Source organism: Furipterus horrens, unplaced genomic scaffold (assembly GCF_987537825.1).
Source record: "Furipterus horrens unplaced genomic scaffold, mFurHor1.1.pri manual_scaffold_1, whole genome shotgun sequence".
NCBI lineage: Eukaryota > Metazoa > Chordata > Mammalia > Chiroptera > Furipteridae > Furipterus > Furipterus horrens.
Window position 1 is genome coordinate 163647001 of NW_028327171.1, and position 23031 is coordinate 163670031.

The window sequence follows — 23031 nt, forward strand, 5'->3', positions numbered from 1 at the left end:
CACCAAAATGTTTTTAATTGGGCTTCAAAATAGTCCCCAGCTTTAGGCCCTTTCATTAGAGTATGTATTTTCCTAAGCAAAGTGTCCTCTAAGAACAGAAAACATTGCTCTTTCCTGTACCTTGACAGGAGGGGAAATGCTTTTATAATATTCTAAATTAGATAAGCTTTCCAAAATTGTTTGGGGAAGGAGAAAGACAGGTAGTTCCCACCCAGCAGGATACAAAAAAGCAAGCAATGATTCATTTGTACACTCAAGAATACATGCAAAGGTTATTTCTCCTAGAGTATCTCTTTGAGATTGCCCCTGGCTGGTTTGGCTCAGTGGATTGAGCGTCGGCCTGCGAGCTAAGTGTCGCTGGTTCGATCTTCCAGTCAGGGCACATCAGAGAAGGAAAACTCTGACTCCAAAAAAAAAAAACCTCCGCTGCCTTGCGGCATACCTCTTCAGGGGAAAGGCTAAGGGAGTAAACCCCGACAGAAAATCCGGAGCCGGAGTCCCTAAGGCAGTTTGACGTTGTAGTCAACACCGGCAACTCCTGCAGCGCACCTGAAGCCAAGCTGTATTGACTCCGTCTTTCCCTTGGACCCTTCAGCTGCGAAGAGAGGGGGGGGGGGTCTGCTGCATGGGCAACAGCAGACCCTCCATATCACCCTGCCCAGGCTCTGTAGCTTCAGCTTCACTGGAGAGGACACTCCAGCGTCATCGCAAGATGTCGATTCAATACGGGAGGAGACAGATACCGTGTCACTCCCGAGTCGGACTGCACAGCCATTCTCGGAGGTGCAGATAGACTCTTGAGAAGCTACACCATCGTCTCTCGAGACGGACGGCTGCCGACGACGACGATCTCTTTGAGATTTTTCCTTTTATTTGCATAATAAGATTTCTCGATATTTTTTGGTGACTAAATGCTGCCACTGAAGGCCTCCACTAACAGAATTTGACAGCTGCCTAGGAAAAAATTCTCAACAGTTCTTTAAACTTTCTCCTCTTATACAAGTATTTACTTAGATCCCACAAGGTGAACCCATGCTTTAACCCAACTCTTTCATGTCCAAGATTTTACCTTACCTGAGGAGATAAGTGCACTAGTGCCAACAGCTACAGTGACTCAAACAGAAAACTATAAATCACAAATGTCAATCACTTCAGCACTGCCTAAAATAAACTAGGGTTTGTTTACAGAAATAACTGCTTTGTAGTCATTACAAATTAGTGACACCAGTTGACATGGGGAAAGATCTAACGCTTCTGTTGAAGAAAAGCAAGGTACCCAACAGTTGTAATAGGGTGAGGTCATGTGGAAGACCATGCACAACTGAATGTGTGTGTGTGTGTGTGTGTGTGTGTGTGTGTGTGTAGAGAGATAATTGGCAGAACATGTAACAAAATGTCAAGAGTAATTTTTTCTTCATAGTGCTATTTCAGGGAGTTTTTACTTATCTAGTCCTCTTCTGTATCATTTCTTTCTTCATAATAAGCATGTATTATTTTTTACCAAAGCAATAAATCTATTTTCTTCAGCAGATTAAGAAAGAATCCCACAATGTGCTAAGCATTGTCCTGGGCATGAAGAAGGAATACAAAATGAGATAAAAAAAAGCAAAGAGCTCTCAAACAGCTGAGAGTCCTGCTAAAAAGGCCAGACATTGCCAAAGAAACAATTAAGTTGCAAGCAGTATAAGATAGAGCTTCAACATCAGTAGTGTGCACAGACCATAAAAACTCAGAAAAGAAAAGCAACATGAACTGTGAAGCTGAGAGCCCATAAGAGAAAGGAGTTTCCTGTGTATTTGGAAAAAAATTGTGAAGCAGTAGAACAGACTACAAGGAAGTGATGTTTTCATACAATCAAAAAACAGCTGAAAATCTATATATTTTTCCAGTCCCGCTAATTAGGGCTCCTAGTTAGTTCAGCTGAAGCTTAGCATTCTGACTGAAGAGTGGCAGGAAATGAGGGTTTGAAAACCCATGATGTTCTGGAAGATAACTTGGCGGTATCTACCAGTATTACATACACATGCACCGTTTGATTCTGCATTTCTGGTTTGAGTATTTATTCCACAGAAAAACTGAAACACATGTGAAATGAAATGTATATAAGAATAATGAATGAAGCAATACTTGTGACTGCAAACCTTTAGAAATACGTACCCAGAAGCCCAACAGTAGGGAACTGGTTAGATAAATGGTAAGAGGTCTTTACACTAGAATATCTGTGTTAGGTGGCGATAAAAAAGGAACGAGGGAAGTTGTATGCAGGTGTGGAAATACAGTCAGTGAAAAAAGGCAAGGCAAAGAACTGAAAATGAGTGAAAACTAAGATTCTATGTTCATATTGGGCATATAAACATATGAAAAACAAATTCAAAAAGGCGACTCTGGCAGTGGTAGGCAGGCTGGATTTAAGTGCTTCTTCATTATAACCTTTACCACCAGAAAATTCGTTAATAGGAGATTTTAAAAGAGTACTCAATCCACCCTATTCATTCCAAATAACATCACAGCCTTCCCATTATCTTTTCCAGCTTGATTTGCACTGGGAACTAAACAAGGCCTCTGCTCCATTGGGTACAACATCACTCAACGATTCAGCAAACTGCAAAACAGCTCCAGCCGCTGCAGGTACCTTGAAATCATTTTATAAAATAACAAAAGTCAGCAGATCAGGCCTCAGAACTCCCTTCTTCCAGTGGGCATACTTCAGAAAATCCCCACAATGCGCTGTGATCTGACTGGCATAAAAGTAAAGGGTCTTTGGAAAGGGAGTCTGGGCTTGTTAATCAATTTCAAAGGCAAGCTCAAACAGACATGGTGCAGTTATAAAACCTGAAAAATTGAAAGGAAATTTTTAAATAAGCAAACGTCATTTCTTAGAGGAACTTACATCCACAGGAAATAGTAACTGTGTCTTTTAGAAGGATTGTGTGAAGCGGTACACGTTTAATTGAGATTCTTAAAACCAGGGTTTGCAGGATTCATAACCAAAAGGGCAAGACCTTGTGTGAGTAATGACCCCAATTCTTGGAGAAATGAAATCGGCTGTGTTCTGTTGAGGACTATATTTATTCTAGACCCTCACTTTGGCACTAAAATTTAAGATAAGAATGCTGTTTTTCTTGAAAGAACAATAAGGATTTTGTTCAAAGCAATCTTGCCTTGCTGTGCTAGAGCATGGATTTTGAGAACAGTAATATATCAAGACTCCAATGCATGTCTAATATGACAAGCTCAGAGCAGAGGCAAGACTGCATAATATTTTAAAACATTAGCTTTAGAATCAGACTTCTCTGTACAAATCCCCAACCTAACATCAGCTGTGAGACTCCAGATAAATTCCATTCTATGCACCTCAGTTTCCTTATCTACAATTTGGAGATTCATTAGTACCTGCCTTATACAGATCTTGTGATAATGATTCAATAAGAAAATGTCAGTCAAGCACTTGGCACGGTATTTAGTGTAGTTTAAGCTCAATAAAGATGGGTTATTATTGTTATTATTCTCGTTTACTGTTGTAGTTGTTACCTCCTCTCCTACTGACTATACACATACAGGAACTAAAATTTGAAAGAATAGGTTATATTCCAGATTAAGCTGCACCCAAGTTAAAGCTTATACTGTAATCCAGAATTATAGAATACATGATAATATAAAACTCACTCAAAAGTAATCAAGAAATCATTTTGATGACCTGTTATTTTTTATAATAGAAGAGTCATACGTAGAATGGCAGTTATTTCATATGAAATGGCTTTAACTTTAAAAAATTATCCCAGCGATTTTTACCATAAACATCTATTTAGCATTCATGACACTGCTTACAAAATACTTTTAAAGTGAGCTTTGGTTAACTTCATGGCTATTTAATTGAAAATCAGAGGGTGACTGCGATTTTATCCTCAGGCTTTATTCTCAAATATTGCAACCTTTGCTTTTTTCTGACTCTAATTCTTAGATGAATAACTTCAGACATGATGGATTGGTCTCTCGAAAACCCTTGGGTTGAACTTGGGGCTCTTCTGTAACACAGCTTGCTACGGGGAAATCTTTTGGGAATCTGGAGCTTTCCAGACGATGTCGCACCACATACCTACTTGAAAGGAGAAAGCTTCTGTCCTAAAAGACATGAGACTAATGACACCTACAGCTCCGCAAGCACCATCTTCATTTGTCAGCCTCTGTAAAGCACTTAACGTGTGGAATTAGCTCAAACATTTCTTCTTATCAGGAAATTGCCCTCAAATAAAGGAAATCTTACCTTTAAAAAAATCACTTCACATCTATTAAGTACCTACGTTCAACTTTGCAACACACAAACCGCCCTGTGTAACATCTGGTCTTTTCTTTGCCTTGAAGTTACATGAAACAGTAAAATAAAAATATGTGCAAATAAAACCCAAACTGTGGGACGTTATTGGGAATTTTACTCATTTTCACATTCTTTATTAACCCACCATAAGTGGTAACAGCTAATGTAATATTATTTATGGGGACCGTGTCCTGTGACCACTCATAAAGAAACATTTTTATATTTACCTAAGCTTCAGGCAAAGGACCAAACAATCATTCTCCCTTTATAGTGACTCCTGTTCTTGCAATAGTAATTCCATTTTTGATGACTCTAGTTAGTGTTTACCAATGTGTGCAGTCAAAACTTTTCAAACTGCCATTTTTAGATATTCTCTTCCTAATTCTACACAATTACTGTTTTAACAACTTTGGAAAAATCTTACTTGCTACAGAATGTGTTGGAGGAGCTAATCAAGAGGGCATGACCTGTCAGTTGACCTGTGAGCTAGACCCAGGGACCCTGTCCTCTGCTTAGAATGTCCACTCTGTTTGCTGTTCTCACAGCGGGAGCAGTGTTCAAGGTCACAGCCTTGAGAGAGTCATGTGGTGTTAAGACCACCTGAACAGTACATATGACTGAACCCCATTAAGGCCTCTATGTAAACTTTTAAGATTCTGGCAGGCAGGGGCGGAAAAGTGCTCATCATGTGACCACCCAAGACAAGCCTGAGAAGTCAGGTTTCTTGCTTATGGAACTGCCACCTATCAACCTGCAGTGGGCTGCCTCTTTCTTCAGTCGCTCCCTGCCCTCTGAGTATGGGGCTGGTTTCAGATTCCACCCAGGAAGCTCCCGGAAGCAACAAGATGCCACTTACATGATCCCTCGCACACTTTCTAAAATGCCTGCCGGCATTGCTGAACTGCATTCATAACTGCTGGAGTTAAATGTGATCACCAAGTCAAGAGCACAAACCCTTTGCAAGGCTTTAACCCCACAGTGTAGCAACCTGTGACCCACTTCTAGAAAACTGCCTTTCCCCAGTATCCACTAGCTGTAGTTCAGCAATGATGCAGCACTTAAGAGTTGCTAAGATTTCAGAATTTAAAAGTCTTACGGGGCATACAGGTTCCTTCTCCCTTCAGAAGGCCTCCTCTTTGGTCTGTCAGAAGCAAGGAATCGCTACTAAACTCATTACCCTTTCTAAATAAATCAGTATATATCACTGATGCACACTTAAATGCATTTTGTAAACATCTCATCTCTGTCATACAACCAGAACAGAAGTGCACTCTGTGTCGAAGCACTATCCCCTTTGATCCTAGGTGAAGTACACAGCATCACACAGTAGGTTTTAAAAAAAAATAAGGAAATAACAAAAGCTAACTAGGCTGCACACTTATCCCGTATCAGGCGCTAACTTAAGTCTTGTGGAGCGTCCCATTTAATGGTCACAACTCAGTGACGCAGGTACTATGACTGTCACTCCTTTTGCAGATAAGGAAACTGAGCTTTGAAGAGGTCAGGTAACTGGTCCACTGTTCAACCTTTAGTGAACAGAGGTGCCATGACTCACCCTTTATGCTGATGTTATCTGATATCTGATACATACAAATGAATATATGTATGCATCAGAAATGAAAGTTACGTGCCAGTCCTGGCCACCGCTATGAATTTTCTGTTCATCGTCTATCTCTTTTTTAAAAATAATAATACCTCAAATACATATCCTTAAATATTTTACCATTAGTTTTGCTTGTTTTTGAGCTTTCTAAAAATGGTATCATTCTCTGTAGTCTTCAGCAGTGTGCTTATTTTCTGAAATTTACCTGTTCATTTTCACTGCTGTACGATATTCTAATGTGTGGGCACACATTTAATGGTTCTCCTGCATAAAGATATCTAGGCAATTTTGTGCATTTATAATTACAAACATTGCTGTTCTGAGCATTCTCATGCATGGGGTGTGAGATATAGAAATAAAATTTATAAGAATGTGCCACGTTCTCTTTCAAATAAATTGTACTACTTTTTACTCCCCAGCTATTTAGAAGAGGTGTGGTAGGTCTACATCCTGAACAAAATATAGTTACTTAATGTGTGCTGATCTAATATGGGTAAAATGGTACCACATTGTTTATCTGGTTCACATTTTGTGAAATACTAATGATGTTGATAAGTTTGATATCACCTAGTTTCTTTTTAATCTGTGCTGAAACTGTAGTTTAATTTGCGGTATATTTCTTGTTCCAAATTTCACCAATTTTTGCTCATGCCTTTATCAACTCCTATCTTCCATTTTCTTCAAATTAACATTTTTTTCCTACTTCAAACATACCATTGAGAGCAACATTGATATGTTTCTGGGCCATTTGTATTTCTTCATCTGGAAAATGCCTGTTTGTATATTTACATTCATTTTTCTATTGATCTGAACAATTTCTCTATATTATAGATACCAATCACTTGTCTGTTGTATGTCTTTGAAATATCTTTTCCCAGGCCAAGTTTTATTTTTTACTAAAGTAATATTGTCCCCTGATGAACAGTTGTCCTTAATTTTAATGCAGGTGACGTTAGTAGTCTTTTCTTTTACAGATAAGCCTTCTGAATCTTGTTTAAGAAAACTTTTCCTTCTCTAAAGTAGTATGTTCATTTTTTCTCTAAAAGTTTTAAACTTTTGCCTTTACATTAGATTTTTAACATAGGATTTTTTTTTCCATATGTATGCATATCTTGTCCCAGAACTATTTACTGAATATAACAGGCTCTCTTTCCACACAGATCTGCAATACATCTCTGCCATATGCCACGGCTGTTTCTGGGGTCTTTATTTTATTCCATTGATCATTTGTCTCTCCCAGTATCACAGTATCTTATGGAGTGACATTGTGTATTCTTGAGACATTTTTACTCAAATACATTTTGGAATTAGCTTGTCAAGTTTCTCAAAAATCTTAGTAGAAAATCTGATTTGGAACAGCACTGACTCTATCAATTTGAGGATAACTGATTTCCTTTTTATACTGAGTCTACTTTTATGTGTGTGTGTGCTTTTAATAATTTTTATTGCTATTCTATTACAGTTGTCTCAATTTTTCCCCCTTTGCCCTCCTTCACCATCCCACCCCCTCTCCCACAGTCAATTCCCACCCTGTTGTCCATGTCTATGGGTCATTCATATACATTCTTTGTCTCGTCCCTTCCTGTCCTTCCACCATGATCCCCCTCCCCTCTTTCCTCTGGTTACTTTCAGTCTGATTCATGTTTCCTTGCCTGTGGTTACACAAGAATCTAATGAACAAAATAAACCAATGAACAAACTATAAGTATACTGTTTTCTTATTGATGAGCATGATTTTTCTGTCCAGTTGTTAGGTTTTCTTCAATATCTTCTTAATAAGTTTTATACTTTTTCTATCTGAAATTCTTATATACCTTTTGTTAGATTTATTTAATAAGGTACTAGAAATAATAAATAATATACTGTTTTGTTAACCTTTAGGATTACTCAGTTTTTCTTTTTGTTTCTTGACTCAGTTTTGGTAAGTTATATTTTTCTTAAAATTTATCTATCTCCTTTATTTATTTATTTATTTATTTTTTTTACACTACTTATCTATCTCCTTTAGATATATGGCATCTCTACTGAAATTGTAGATTAATTTGTTACATCTTTTTGTTGTTCCAAATTTCATTAATTTTTGCTCATATCTGTATCAACTCCTTCCTTCTCACTTTCCTTCCTCCTAAAGGTTCCTTTTATGTAGATCTATTATCAATTTCCTCAGTTTTTGTTCATATTAAAATGTCCTTATTTCATCCTCACTTACAAAAATCTTAATTTCCTCTCAATATTTTGAAGACACTGTTATTCCTCTGCGTAGAGGCTTTGATTGTTGCCATTGAGATATCTGCTGTCCTTCGGGTGACCACTCCCTCACAGGTGACCTGTTCTACTTCTCTGCCTGACTTTAAGATCTTCTTTTTTACCTCTTGAGTTCTGTAGTTTTGCATCAAAATAACAAACTGCAGATTTCTTTTTATTTATCTTGATTGTTCACAATATTTTTCCTGTTTCTGTGGATGGCTCTCTCATTAATTCTGAAAAATTATTCAACTATTACTTCACCCGTATTGTCTCTACATTGCTCTGAATCAATCATTAGATTTACGTCGCCATTTCTCAGCCTGTCCACTACATCTACCATCTTCCTCTTCTTCCGTAATTTCCACATTCCTGGCCCTCTGTGTGGCATTCTTGGCAATTTCTTCTTTTCACCAATTTTCTTTTCATCTATGGCTAATCTGTCCATTCAGCAAATATTTTTTCAGGTAACTCCTTGCTTTGAGGATTTTACTTGTTTGTGTGTTTTTATTTGTATTACTTTAACAGTTGTAAGACCCATTTCTAAAAGCTGTTTCTTTTTCAGATCTACCCGGTCAGTTTTTATATTTTGTTTCTTGTTAATTTTTATGATTCTATCCTTTAGTTACTTAAACATTTCATATATAATTGCTTATATAGAATACATACTATAGAAAAGTCCGGTATCTGAATTTCCTTAGGGGTACCTAAATTAGTTGTTTATTTCTAATGTTCTATTTATCTTTAGAAAAAATTGTTCCTTCCAAGAATATTTGTGTCTGCTTCTGCCAAAAGCCCAAGAGGCACCATCCATCAGGGACATTTTAGCCACCTTTTTATCAGCTTAATTCAGAAGTCTCAGTTTCAACTTTTAATTGTCATCTTTAAAATTGAATAAAAACATCCATCCACAGCTCTCTTCTCTTGCTGCTGCAGAGTGATACAGATGTTTACCCTCAGATGTAACACACTACTCACATTTCAGCTTCCAGTTTTTTCTTTTTCTACTCAGTCTTTACATAGTGTCTCCACTGTCTCCGAACCCAGAAATACAATGTAATCTATGCTTAAGGTAGGGAAAAAATACTCTAAAACTTAAAGCAAAATTTATTCCAAAAAATGAGCAATCTTCTCCTCACAAATTCAAAGAGAAGTTTTCAATATCTATTTAAATTCCACTTTCAAATGCTTCGGCACTTACTAAGGCTCTTGGAAGTTTAAATGTGATTTGCAATGTAAGAGCTTTCGCTATCCTCAATTCCAACAGAAAGAAAACCTGCCCTCCTTCCTTCCCAACACTGATTAAAAATAAAAAATTGAATTGTTATTGGAGGAGAATTAAAAGACATCTAGCCTAGTCTCCAGTAGAGTCAAAAATACACCCTATCACATTTATTCATTGGCCAACATCTGCTAAGTCCCTATTTTGCCATGGAACATGGTAAGCACTGAAGATAACCAAACAGGGTAGTTCCCGCTCTTCAATGACCTTACTGCCCATCTGTTCTTCTAATTTGTGTCATCCAGCTTCAGCTTAAGCAATTAAAAAAAAAATCACTGAACCAAGAGCCAAAGGCAGTGATCTAGGTCTTGGTCACTGACCAACAATCCATTCACTCCCTAGAACTCACTATCTGACAGGCTCAGACCAGTAGAAGCCTTCAAACTGAACTCTTTGAACTCCTAAGCTTTCTCAAAATCTATATTAAAATTTCTGGACTGACAGGTGAAATATCTTTGATGATTCACAGACTTTTAATTTGGAAGATTAATTCACAAACTGTGCAGTTCGTGGCACGTGTAGAAAATGATAATACCTATCCAGCACGCTGGGCTAAAACGACTCATAGCAACTGGCCCCAGAGCTCCAGCCATCCCAAGCCCTGCTCAACGGCCCTGAGGGATGAGGGCGTCAATGCTCTGGCTCACCTGTGAGCCACTCCCAGTCCACCAGTGTGTGCTGGCCACTGGTGGGGGAGCTCTGGTTGAGATGACAGCCATGGTCTCTTTCATTCCTGTAGGTCCTTCACAAGTTTTAATTCCAACCTATTTAATCTTTAGTTTACATTATTAGAATCTCTCCTCTAGTATGAGCTCAAAACTGCTTCCCAACCCTCTCTTCACTGCCCAAATATAAACTCTCCATCCACATGACTGCACCGCCCCCCTGTACAAGGGTAAAACAAAGGCTCATTCATCCACCTTGCCTTGTTAGACTGCTACACACTTTCTAGGTTATGCATCGAAGAAACTAGTGCCATGAATATGGTAAAGATGAGTGCCTACAGTAATAATGCTAGTAACAGAGCACTCTGAAGACAGATATGTCCACTTTAATAATGAATATAAGATGTATTAAGCAAAGAAGCCATGGTTTAAGAAGATGCTGCAGCTCTGCTTCACAGTGAATAGCTCAGCCTGCAACTGGTGGGATACAGATAAGTTACACGTATATGCAACAACCAGGAGGGGCTGCTGTGGTAGAGGTCAGAGTGTAAGTGACAGAGAGGTGGGACAGCTTTGCCTGAAGGCCAGTAGGCAAAGGGAGAAAAGCCAGAGATGAAATATAGGCATTTAATTATGTCTATATAATTAAAGTGAGCTTAGCAATATGGTTTCCTTCCAAACCTGGAGACACACCAGAAGGTCTGCCTCAGTCACTTGCAGGGGCCTGGGGAATTGCCTTGACTGCTGAATGTGAATCTTTGGTTAAGGAGTCTGGGTATCCACAGAGTAAGTTTCAGAACAAATAGGCATTAAGCTTCTGTAAGGAAGAGAGAAAGGAGAATATCTCTCAAAGTGGTAACCCATAGAACTAATAGCATATTATAGGAAAATCAGTGGGAGAGGCTAATTTCGAGGTCATTTATTTTGGAAACCTTTTAATTGGTCCTAATAGATAAGTTCACTATAATTGTTAATAGAATATACTAAATAGGAAACCTTTCTAATTATAACTTTAAAAATCCATAAATAAATGAAATCAGAAATCTTACAATTAAAAACAGAAATAAACAATAAATTCTAAATAAACTTCAGTAATGTGAAGTCCTTAAGGAAACTAGCAAGACTGTAAGTATTAGCAGAAGAGGGAGAACAAACAGTTTTATTTGAAGAATAAGGATTAGCTGCTGGGGCTCTAAAGAGACAGAAAGAAGGAAGCAAAGAGTGAGATGAAATTCACTAACCTTAGACATTAATTTCCTTAAGAAAATGAAAGGCAATCCTCGCATGACATTTAAACACTTTGTTTGCCCTCTTGTATAACACACAACTCTCTCCTTAGAAAACATCCCTTACACATGAGGGAAGAGAGAAGGTAAAAGCATTTATGGGATCCCTGTTATGTTCCCAATGCTGCATAAGCATTTGATATAAACTGTGATGTTTAAACTTCACAAAAACCCTCGGAGATTGGGGAGGTGAAGAAAGCAAGACTTGGAGAAGCCAAGTGACTCACCCAAGGTTCAATGCCAACCAAGGGGCAGTAAGGATGTACTCATAAGGTTATACTTTTAAAAACATCCTGTGCAATGATTCAGAAAAATGGGGTTTCCAACTCTAAAGGCTATAAATAATTGAGATCATAGGGGATCTGAACCAGGTCACTAGTATATGGCAAAAGCAAAGAGAAAAAGGAAAAAGCTCAATATCCAAACTGGGCAGTGCTGTCCTGTGGCTGCAGGTGCCGGTGCAGCACCAACGGCTGGCATTGAACTTCTGTAACAAGCACTTGAAAACCAGAAACCCGGGGAGGGTGGCAACGGTGTGGCCGTTACTCTCAGGTGGGCAGCTGCTGTATCATTGGTCTGTTCAGGTCAGGATAGACACTGCAGTGACAGAATAATGAGAAAAACAGCTCGTGACAGCACACACTCAGCCCTGTCCCTACTTCTCCAAGAACAGGCTGCAGCACAATGGGGCTCCCCATACTTCTCACCGCCAACGGCTCTCTAGCTTCCTTTAGTGGCCCTGAGAGTTCTGGACCCGAAGCTGGGACCTCGACAACAGGCTCTGTGTCAACCAGCTTTTAGTACGTGGTACATTCTTATCTCTTCTAAAGTTACTCAAAGGCTCAAGGTTGCAAAAACTGCCAGAAGGCCTGGAATGTTCTCTTCAAAATAGCTACCTGCATATCAAGGGGGAAAAAATGAAATACTGGGTTGGCCAAAAAGTCCGTTTAGTTTTTTCCGTAAAATAAAAAACACATTTTTCATTTTCACCAATAACATTATTGAGCTGGATATTTTGGGAAGCTTAGAAAATCCTGTATCAAAGTGCAACCTTTACTGTGCCTCTTCAATTTTAATTTGTTTTAAAACTATTTAATTTCAAAGTAAAAAGGAATTGCAAAATAAAATTCTGGCCTTAAAAATATAATAAAGTCATCCCTCTCTATTATAACAATCAAATTTGATTAACATACAATAAAACAAGTAGAACCCCCCCCACACACACACACAAACACACAATGAATTTTTAAGCATGTATATTGCGCCCTCTGCTGGCCTCACCACATTCCCTGAATGACTACAACATAAGGGGACAGGGAAGATGTCTGGATTCCTTCTACTGGCATAGACTTCTTCCTTTCCCAGTTACACACAAAAGTTCCCTTACCTTCTCTCCTTCACTTTTCCATCTCCAAAATATCATACTCATTTTAAAGACTTACAGGATCATGATATATAAATTTTTTTAAGTTTAAATTATTTCCTCTAAATGAGGGGATAAATAATAACTAATCCAAAATTATAAAGAACTAAAAGTAAATTTAAATATAGTTTTGAAAAATCTTCCTAATTAGATGTGGCTTCAGGTAACAGGAAAATTTAATGTGTATGCTAACTGGAGATGAAGGTGCCAATACAGAATATGCTGAGTGCCAGGGACTAAATTTTTGCTGTTAAATAATCCAAAAGAGAAAATCCACAACTGGTAGATAATAAAATCTAACCATTCTGTTTTATGATAAGGTGGCAAGGGTGTGTCAAATTAACAGGCTCAGTCAAGACCAATAGCAAACTGGTGATAACAAACGATTTTAAACCTAAACTTTGCATCCTAGATGTGCAATACTAAAATACAGCACCAACTGAAAAACATCTTAACTAGTCTCCTTTCAAACTGAAAGCAGGCTTACTTTGCCTCCCCTCATAAGCTCCCATCGACTCCCATTAAAGGCCATCATCATCACTTTGCAATCTGGCTCACCGAACTTCAATTCCGCACACAGCGGTTGATTGACCAAGATACTGTGCTGGGTTCTCAGGACACAGGGAATAATATGACACCATTCCTGCACCCAAGGAGCTCACAGTCTGGTACAGAAGTCACAATTGTGAGGAAATATACTATATATGATGCTAAGTGCAACAAGGTAGAGAAGCAACACAGACAAAAGGCTGATGAACAGTCTCGGGGGCAGGGGGGACAGTATGAGAAAGCCTCACTGAAGAGGTGCTAGACTTGGAAAGACACAAGTTCAGGGAGAAGCCTTCTAAACAGAGGGACCAGTACATGCCCCTTCATGGAAAACACGTGTGAGAATTTCAGGAGTGCTCGGATAGAAAGGCAAAGTCAGTAATTCTCTAAGGATGTGTGTTAAGGGTGAGATGGTGGGTGGCCAGAACACAGGTCATGGGAGCCTTGAGTGGTCCCTACCCTACAAGTGATGTGGACCTCATGCTCAAAGTGGCAGGAACTTGGGGTTTATCCTATAACTAACAAGAGGCCATGGAAGGGTTTTAAACTGGGGAGAAGGCACAATCACACTATCAGTTTTCATAAGACCAAAAAAGCATCTAACTTTTTATACTAGTTTTTCTGCAACTTTAGCCCACTTCCTTTCCATTCTTCCCAGTTTATCTCCTTTCAAAAGAAAGAGTATGCTAGTATTCGAGTGAGCTGGACAAGTGAACAAAGGCAAACCAGCCTTGTGGCAGTCAGTCCTCCTTCACTGTCAGTGATGCTCAGCAGACGCTGGGTGAGAAGGTAGTTGAGGACTTCTCTGGGCACATGTATGCCTGTGAAGTTTCAGAAAAGTTGCTGATGTACACAAGCTTTGGAAGAGTTAGCAAACACCCCAAAGGCAAAAAAATGAGTCACACAATGCATTGGAACACACAGATCTCAAACAGCTAACTAAATATAAAATAAGGTCCTTGATTCCGCCTTTTCATTTCCAGGGAAAGAAAACAGTCGGCTCTCTACAGACTACAGTTGTACAAAGAGTATTGCTCACAATACTATTTACAAAATGTATGTCATTATTTTTAAATTTCTAAAAGAGGATCTGTGAAATCTGTAAAATTTTAGAAAGCTCTCTCAGGCAACTGGTATCTGTAAAAGACACCTCAGTCTGAAAATACAAATATTCCCCCTAATGGGACTACCAGGATTAGCACATCACACTTTCCAGAGTGGATTCTTTGGCTTACCAGAAAGAGCCACTGACCCAGAATATATGCATTTCTTACTCGATGCTTTTTCACTTGTGTTTTCTTTTCTTTTTTTTTTTTCCCAGCTTTTCTTTATTGATTATATTGTTACAATAGTTCCAATCACTTGTGTTTTCGTCTGTCCTCACTCTGCTTAGTTCATCCCCAGCACAAACACCAGTCAAGCTCCTCACAGCAGGCACAGTGCAAAAGGAACAAATCTGTAACTGCCAGAGTTTTCAGACTAGTAAACTATTCCTGGCCACAGATTCTTGAATGAACTATTCTGATAGCACCCCCTAGTGGCCAAAAGCATTTTTCTGACTACATTCTAAACTGACTAAAATAATGCATTTAAAATAAAATATTAATGAAAACGGCCATGGACTAATACTAGCGGGACATCTGTGCCCGTCACAGGCCCAGTTAAGACAATAATTTGAACCTCTATGGCCACCTGTTCCCTTTAAAATAGGAAAAATAACCACCTCAATCGCCACACTACTCCTTCACCCCTTTGAGCAGGTGAGCTCCTCAGTGAACTACATTACTAACACAGATGGCTGTGTGTAAACGACAGGGTGCAGGGGCACAAAGTAATAAGGCAACATACACCCTCAGGCCTACCTGAATGCTCAGGAGTATTTTATATTAAATCCATAATAAATGTGATAATTACAGAGGTCGGTTCACTCCGCCTTCAGAGTTATCAAACACTTGGACTCCCTCCTTCCTCCATTTACGCAGCCCTGAGACCTGCAGGAACTAAAGAACTTTCTGCAAATAGCCTGGCACCACCCAGAACTGCATTGGTATGACCACAAAGTACTAGAAACGCTCTAAACCCACCTTCAAAATTTAGATTTTCAGTTTTGACATGAATTACGTAAAATACGAACGTTAGATTACTTTGCTTTGTAAGTTAAAATAAAATCAGTAAGTTACAAGTGCTTAAAATCAGTACCCTTCAAACTCCTGACCAGTAAAAAAACAAACAAAACCAAACAAACAAAAACCCTCCCGCTGACTAAGATGTCTAACATTCATGGCTCAGTAAGGACCTAACGGACCTTTGCGCCTTCTACTCTAAATCTGAGACCTTCAACAAAGCCAAAAGCTTCTCCAGTTTGCTTTGTACAACCTCCCAGAATTAAAACCCATTGTTGCCCTCTACTGGGCAGACTTGGAACAAAACTAAAATCCATTTATAAAGCATTTGAAATCACCTTATTTCTTCTCCAGTTTCTTGATAGTATGTAATCTTCAATATCTTATAAATTAATATAAGATGTCAGGAGGGGGAAAAGGTATATTTTCAGAAATTCAGAGTGATTTCCCCTCTTTATTGACCGAGAGATTGAACGGTAGCAAACTGGTCACCTGGCTTTGGACTGCCACTATATGACAATGTGGCTTTGGTCAAGAACCAATCCCCCTAGGTCTCAATTATCAGGTCTTCAAATTAGAGGCTTGTGAACCAGGAGATATCTATGATCCTCATTGCTCTTTTCCACACATAGTTCAAATTTTTTTTTTTTAAATCACTCTTAGTAACCTAATGTATCTCATCCTCAGTCCTGTTACTCACTTCATTGATTATTATAAGGCTGCAGTAATTGATAAATGTAAGCCAAGTGTCTAGCATGGTGCACAATAAGTATGAGTTTTTCTCCTTCTCCTCTCCCCCGGTGCCTCCATGGCCTTGTCCATCCCTGTATGACACATTCTAGGACCGTATCCTGAAGCACTCACTCTCTGCTGCTCCTTGAATTTTACATGTCTTGTGATGCTTGCACCATGTTCCCCACTGAAAGGTGAGCTTCACTGACTGGCCTGTGTCCTTTATCTGCCTGCACCTCAGTGCCCCTTACTGGTAGCAGTGGTTGTAATGGCAGCCACTGTTACGGCAGCCGCAGAAACATGATGGCAGCAGTGACGTCCACAATAATGATAATATAATAACAAAACTGTAATAAAGCAATATATGTGATCATAAGAAATACTAAAATTTACTGTAATTTTAATAACACTGAGTGCTATTTATTATTTGGGGCCGACCACTGTACTATATACACTTCTATCTTTTCTAATGTAGCCTCAAAAAACACAGATAGATATTCTTACCTTTACAATTTTATGAATGAGAAGTTGAGCCTCTGGGCAGATTTTTCAAACTCTCATTAGCCATCTCTCTTCCCTTCAGAACTGTAATGCCCTTTTATTACCTATTCTCTCCACGTCTGCTAGAACTCTGGCAAACTTCCAGGCCCCTACAATGATGCCCACAGCAGCTCCGAGAGCCTGTGAATGGCGTGGACACCCCAGCACGTCTGAACTGGCTGACTACTGACACCGAGGATGACAAAAGTAGCCCCTCTTTCCTACTTACGCCATTGAACTCCGCCACGCATCTCCATCTGTATTTCCTTCCTAACCTCTCCCTTCTGAGGTATGATTTAGTGGAAAGAGCATGGAACAGGAAATAAGGATTGCCTCTTATTAGCCACGTGACTTCAGGCAAGTCATTTCAGCTCTTACACATTCATCTGTCATGTGTGATACTACCTGTCTTTAAGCACAATTGTTTAGAATACATAAGGAAGTAGATAGGAAAGTGTTCTAAAAGCTGTAAATGAGTATCAGCTACATGTCTATTTAACTCTTACTATTCTTAAAACTTCACAAACACAGCCTGTACTTCTCACAGTGGAGAAGATGGTAGCCAGCACCTCGGCGGGACAGAAAAAAGAACATGAGACAGGTGAACAGGCAATGGCAATGCCACGCTTTTGGTAGGCCTCGCAGGCTTTATCTGCACTCCATCCAAAGGAACCTTCATCCCCCACCCCCACCTGCCCCTCTACCACTACTCTTTCCTCACTTCCTAACTCACTACATACTTCAAAAGTAACCACAGTAATCATTGTCTTTATTTACATGATGGTCACAGCAGCCTCTGTTGGACTGAGCGCCCCCTACATGCCAAACACAGGACCAGGCATCCTATGTGGACAATCTCATCTTCAGTGCAACACAATGTAAGTGTACTTGGCTCCATCTGACATGTTAGGCTCAGAGAGATCAGTCATCTCCTCCAAAGAAGCATACAGACAGATCCAGTTACCGCTGCTTCCACACCAGGCACCGAGGCCATTCCCACCTCCCAACTAAATCTGAACATCACACACTAGCAAAGTGTTCCTTGTCTGCAAGACGGCTTAGAAATCACAGGGAAATTCTATCATCAGTATCCTATGAATGTACAAATCAGCATGACATACAACATAAATGTTTCCTGGAAAAAAGACTAATGAGCCTATATAGTAAGTATACTCACTTGACCTTTCCACGTTTAATATAATAAAAGAATATAATCGTGTATAAGATGAAGTTTTTGCAATAGTGGGCACCACCTTAAACATGTCAAAGTTAACATCACCAGTAAAGCAACTGATCAATACCATGTGCCTCTTAACTGATGAACTGAGAAGAACAAAGCAGCATATTCCTGTCAAAAAATGCATGAACTGAATCTAATCATGAAGAAATATCAGGAAAACCCAAATTGACGGCCATTCTACAAAGTATTGGCCTGTACTCTTCAGAAGTGTCACAGTTGTGAAAGAAAAGACTATTCCCGAGTAAAGGAGATGAAAGGAGACATCATAACCAAATGATTCTGGATTAGATGCTGGACCAGATAAGTCACTTGTGGCAAAACTGGCAAAAATTTTTATAAGATTTGAAAATTAAATAATAGTATCGTGTCAGTGTTAATTTCTTGATTTTGATAATTATACTGCTATGTAAAGAATGTCCTTGTTTTTAGGAAATATACACAGAAGTATATTTAAAGATAAAGAGCATCATATCTACAATTTTGAAATTTTTTTTAAAAACAGTGAGAAATTTTGTTTTACTGTTTCTGTAGCTTTTTTCTAAGTCTGGAGTTATTTCAAAATAAAAGACAAAAATAGAAAGGACAATAATTGAACACATATTAAGTATAACCAGCCCTTGACATACACAGATTCCCAATTAAAGATTGGAAATAAGTACTGTTTTTGATCTGAGGTTGGTTGAGTTCGTGGATGTGAAATCCATAGGCACAGTGGGCTGTGTATTTATTGAAAAAGAGTGGCATATAAGTGGACCCGCACAGTTCAAACCAGTGTTGTTCAAGGGTCAACTATATTAAATAAATGTGAATTCTAATATCCCAATCATTTATTCCTAAACATGAAGGAGGATGAAATGAAGTCAATACCTTGGGTCCTTCCTATGAAACCAATTGTACAGGTTGATGTAAGAAATTCTGGGACTCACAGAGACTATCTCAGTTGTCCCAATTCACAATAGTTCTATCCAAATGTAGCAGTGATAAAATATCCCTCTCCTCCTTCTGATAATGACTATTCCTAACTTCTCGGTTTCGTAATTCAGAAAATTCAAACAAAAAATCTTCCATTGATTCTACTTCCCATGGAAACACAAGCAACTGCCATAAAAAGAACCATGCGTTATGTTTCCTCACCTCACCCCTTCCCTGGCCAATGTGCTTTCCGCTGAGCAGTTGGCATTTAGACATCTGTGTAACTCCTAACCCTTTGTCCCTTGTCCTGTCATTGGCGGGTTTGGCAACAGAAAATATATGAATATGGGTATGAATGTGGCGACTCTGGGTTCATCTCACTAACATCAATCAGAGACATCAGCTAACTCTGAGCTTAGATCCTCCAACAGAAAATACACTCAGCTCTAAGCATGGGATTGTAACAGAATACTTGACACCCTTCCCCAGCCAGTTAATCCAGTAAATGGTAGGACTACACATGGTCAAATTTCAGACCCCAAAAGGTGGCTGGAGACAGGCTCCTAAAAACTCACATGAGAAGCAGTAATGGCTATGATGCCTTTTCTTCTCATGCACAAGGATAAGTGAAAAGTTGAAGAGAAATTATATAGCTGCATTTGGCTCTTGTCTCATGAGTCAGTAGCATGTCCTCATTTAGAATTTACAGAGTGTACTATGGTCCAGGAATATCAAATCTCTCATTATTCTTTACCACATGCCTAGGTTAGACAGAACTTCCGTTTCACAGACAGAAAAATTAGGGTAAAAGAAAATTAAGATGATCCCTAAATCACACTGTCTATCAGCAGAAGAACCCAAAATGGATCAAGTACTCTGCCTTCAGGAAGAAGACAAATATCCCTAATTTCTCTAATTATCATACACAAAAAATCATTTTACATGACTACATCAGCAGGGACGCCACACTGGTATGTTTCTATTTTTTTAGTAATTTTTCTCCTGGTTTAAAGGAGTCAATCAGGAAGAAGACAAGAGCACCTACTCACATGTTGGAATGCTGTGGCTCCCAACTAATGTTTTGCATTCTGGCAAACTCACGAGTGTGAGAGGCTTCTGTCTCTCTCACACCAAAGGACAGCGCTCCATGCAACTTGCTGAGGATGTTACAGTAACAGTCCCTCTCTTTTCAATGTGAGAATTATTCATGGTAAAGAAAAAGACATACTGAAAAATATTTCTTAACTTTGGTTACCATAAGAGAGGGGAAGAGACTGTTGAGGACACCCAATTTCAAATCAACATGGCTGCCTAGATGTCCAGAGTGAGGTCCAAAGGCGCAGCGGCCACGTAAACACTGGTATATCAATGGACCGTCTGTTTCTAGTTTTAAATAACAACAAACTGAGGAGACAAAAACCAAAGGACTAACATCAACAAGTAGCCTCTGAGGAGCAAACCAACACCAGGAAACCAGAACTTGATCCACAGGGAGGCACCTGCAAACAGGAAAGTCAGCAGCTGAGCAGATGTCGATGGAGAAAAGTCCAAAAATGAGTCACGGAAAGAACACAAAGACGCCCCTGAACCAACTTTTAAATTAAATTTACTTAGACACAGAAAAACCTAACACAAGCAAAGACACCCTACAACAATGGTTTTCAGTGTGCATGGTGATTAATGTAATATTGACGTCCTAGTGGCCAAGCTGCAGGAGAAGTGTCAATAAAGAACAGCCTGGCTGCTTACAACATCATGAGCCCCACTGTTCTTAAGGATCCTAGGAACAAGGGTACGCCAAGCATGTTGGGGATTCAGGAGTGACACTCAAGCACATGTGTCCACCGAGCAAGCAAACATCCTTGGGCACTTACTGTGATCAATGCTGATGTGGTCAGTGTGCCTGCCATCAAACCTGTGGGCAAGGAGTGGAGTGAAGCTCATAACCCAAATGCACTTTAAAATGAGAATTATGACAGGAAAACAGACCAACTTAACGAAGCTCGGGGTAACATTACAATGAGCCACTCTCTTTTCTATACGATGTTTAAGGAACTAATTTACATCCTCCCTTTACTCTTCCATGTGACACTGAGATGTGTGGCCATTTTCCATTTGAAGGGATGGATGACAAAACAATCACCAAGGTTTAGGCCTAAAATCACAGAGCAAGAAAACGACAAATGACATGGTTGGAAAATCACATCTCCCCAAACTCTAGTTGCCTCTTGTTTCAGATACGTGCAAAATGAGACCTAGAACGCATAGGACCCTGGTATGTATTAAATCGTTGAAATATATTTTTTAAAGGAAGGAAATAAAGTTACAGCCTGAACAGAGTATTCTTTTTCTCATACCGATAGAAGAAGTTCTAAAGGAAAGTATGGATTCTGCACTGAAAACTCTTTAAGTGTTTCAAGTCAGCTGGAGTTTAGAATATAAGGCTAGAACTTGAAATGGTGTTAATGAAGTCAAGGCTAAGGAGCTCGGCTTTTGATAGGAAACCCCCACCCCCCCCCCCACACACACACCCAGTTGTTTGCTTTAGTATTTCCTTTAATTTTGGAAACCAATTTGAGCAATTAAGTGGCGAGATCAGAAAGTCAATCTGGCACTAATGTCTAAGAAGGAATAGAAAGGAGGCCTAGAGGGAGAACCGTTAGAAATCTACTGCATCGCCCAGTTAAAAACACGTTCGGAGCCATGCTGCAGAGGGAAGTGAAGACAGGCGGCCTAGATGGGAAAGACAAGGAGTGTGCAGTACAAAAATAATCCCCGTGTTCCGAGGCTGGGCGACTCAGCAAGATGCACAGAGCACAAGGAGGTCAGGTTTGGGAGGGAAGGTGACCCCTTTGGAAACACTGCCCCCGCGAGGCTGGCGGACCACTTAACAAGGAGCCGGAGGCGTGACGCTGAAGCTCTGCAGAGAGAGCAGGCTTGGAAAGCGTTTTCTCAGGGAATAGCTACAGGAAGAGATCAAACAAAACTTTCAGCAAAAAGAAAAAAAAAAAAAAAAAGCAAAGACAAAGAAAATGTTCTTTGGGGACACAGCTTGTACAAACCAATGGCTTTCTAACAGATTTTTTTTTTTTTTCAACTCTGGCTGACATTTGAGACATCTGATCAAAAGGCCTCCTGCTCCGCTCTAGCGCCCCAGGGACTCTCTCCAGACTCCTCCTTCATGCTTCTCCATGGCGCCCTCAGACTCTGGCCAGGCACTTCTAGTTGCTGTTGCCTCTAACTGAAGCTTTCACTCTCTCTGTGCCCTGGAGATGTGCCACTCTGACAGGCTATCTGCCCAGCGTTCACTTTCCCCTCAGAGATGTCCCACAGGCCAACCTTGCTCAGGTCCCTGCATAGCACCCCCTTTCCCCAGCCCAGGCCCACAGCCCCAGAACACCCCACAGAAGTCTGCTGGTCCAGCCAAGGAGCTCAGATGCCTGTACAGAATGGGCCAATTCTTGAAGTCTATTTAAAATCTATTTAAAACAGTTCTAAAGCATAAGCTAAACACATTTCAGACTAAATGTTTTCGAAAAGGCAATGTCTGGAAGTTAACATTCCAAGTTACGTGTAGTGAGGCGTGATAAGATGCAATCACTAATGCATACTTCTCAGACAACTCAGTCATGTCAGCTTTCCTAATAACTGTAGAACAGAGGGAAACAGGGCCTCCCTTTCTAAATCTGTGACTACATAACTATTTTTAATGATAAATATCTAATATAATTTTAAAACCCAAGTAAGCCAAAACAGAGCTTAAATTTTGTTAGGTTTCATACCATAATGAAATCAGTAATTACAGATTAATAAAACTCTGGTTAAACACATAAATATACTCACACATACCTTCCATTTTAAAAATCTCAAAGCTAGAATGAAACGTTTTTCAAGCCATCATTAAAATAATTTAGTTAACATAAGGTAGACTATAAAAGGCACCAGAGGGTCTTTTATGAGGAAAGAACCTATACACCACATATAGTCCAAATAACCCTTAAAAACAAAAGTTTTGTTTTCCCTTTTCTCACTTCAATCTACTTGAAAAAGACTGTTCCTCTTCTGTAAAATCTAAATGAAAGGTATTCATGGACATTTTACCTCTCCAGTGTTCAAA

The 23031-nt window shown here is 39.4% G+C and overlaps 1 protein-coding gene across 1 annotated transcript in view; it reads right to left on the reverse strand.

The window, feature by feature from the left end:
- The window catches only part of STK39 (serine/threonine kinase 39), a 263934-nt gene that overhangs the window by 134723 nt on the left and 106180 nt on the right, over positions 1–23031 (reverse strand). The window lies entirely within an intron of this gene.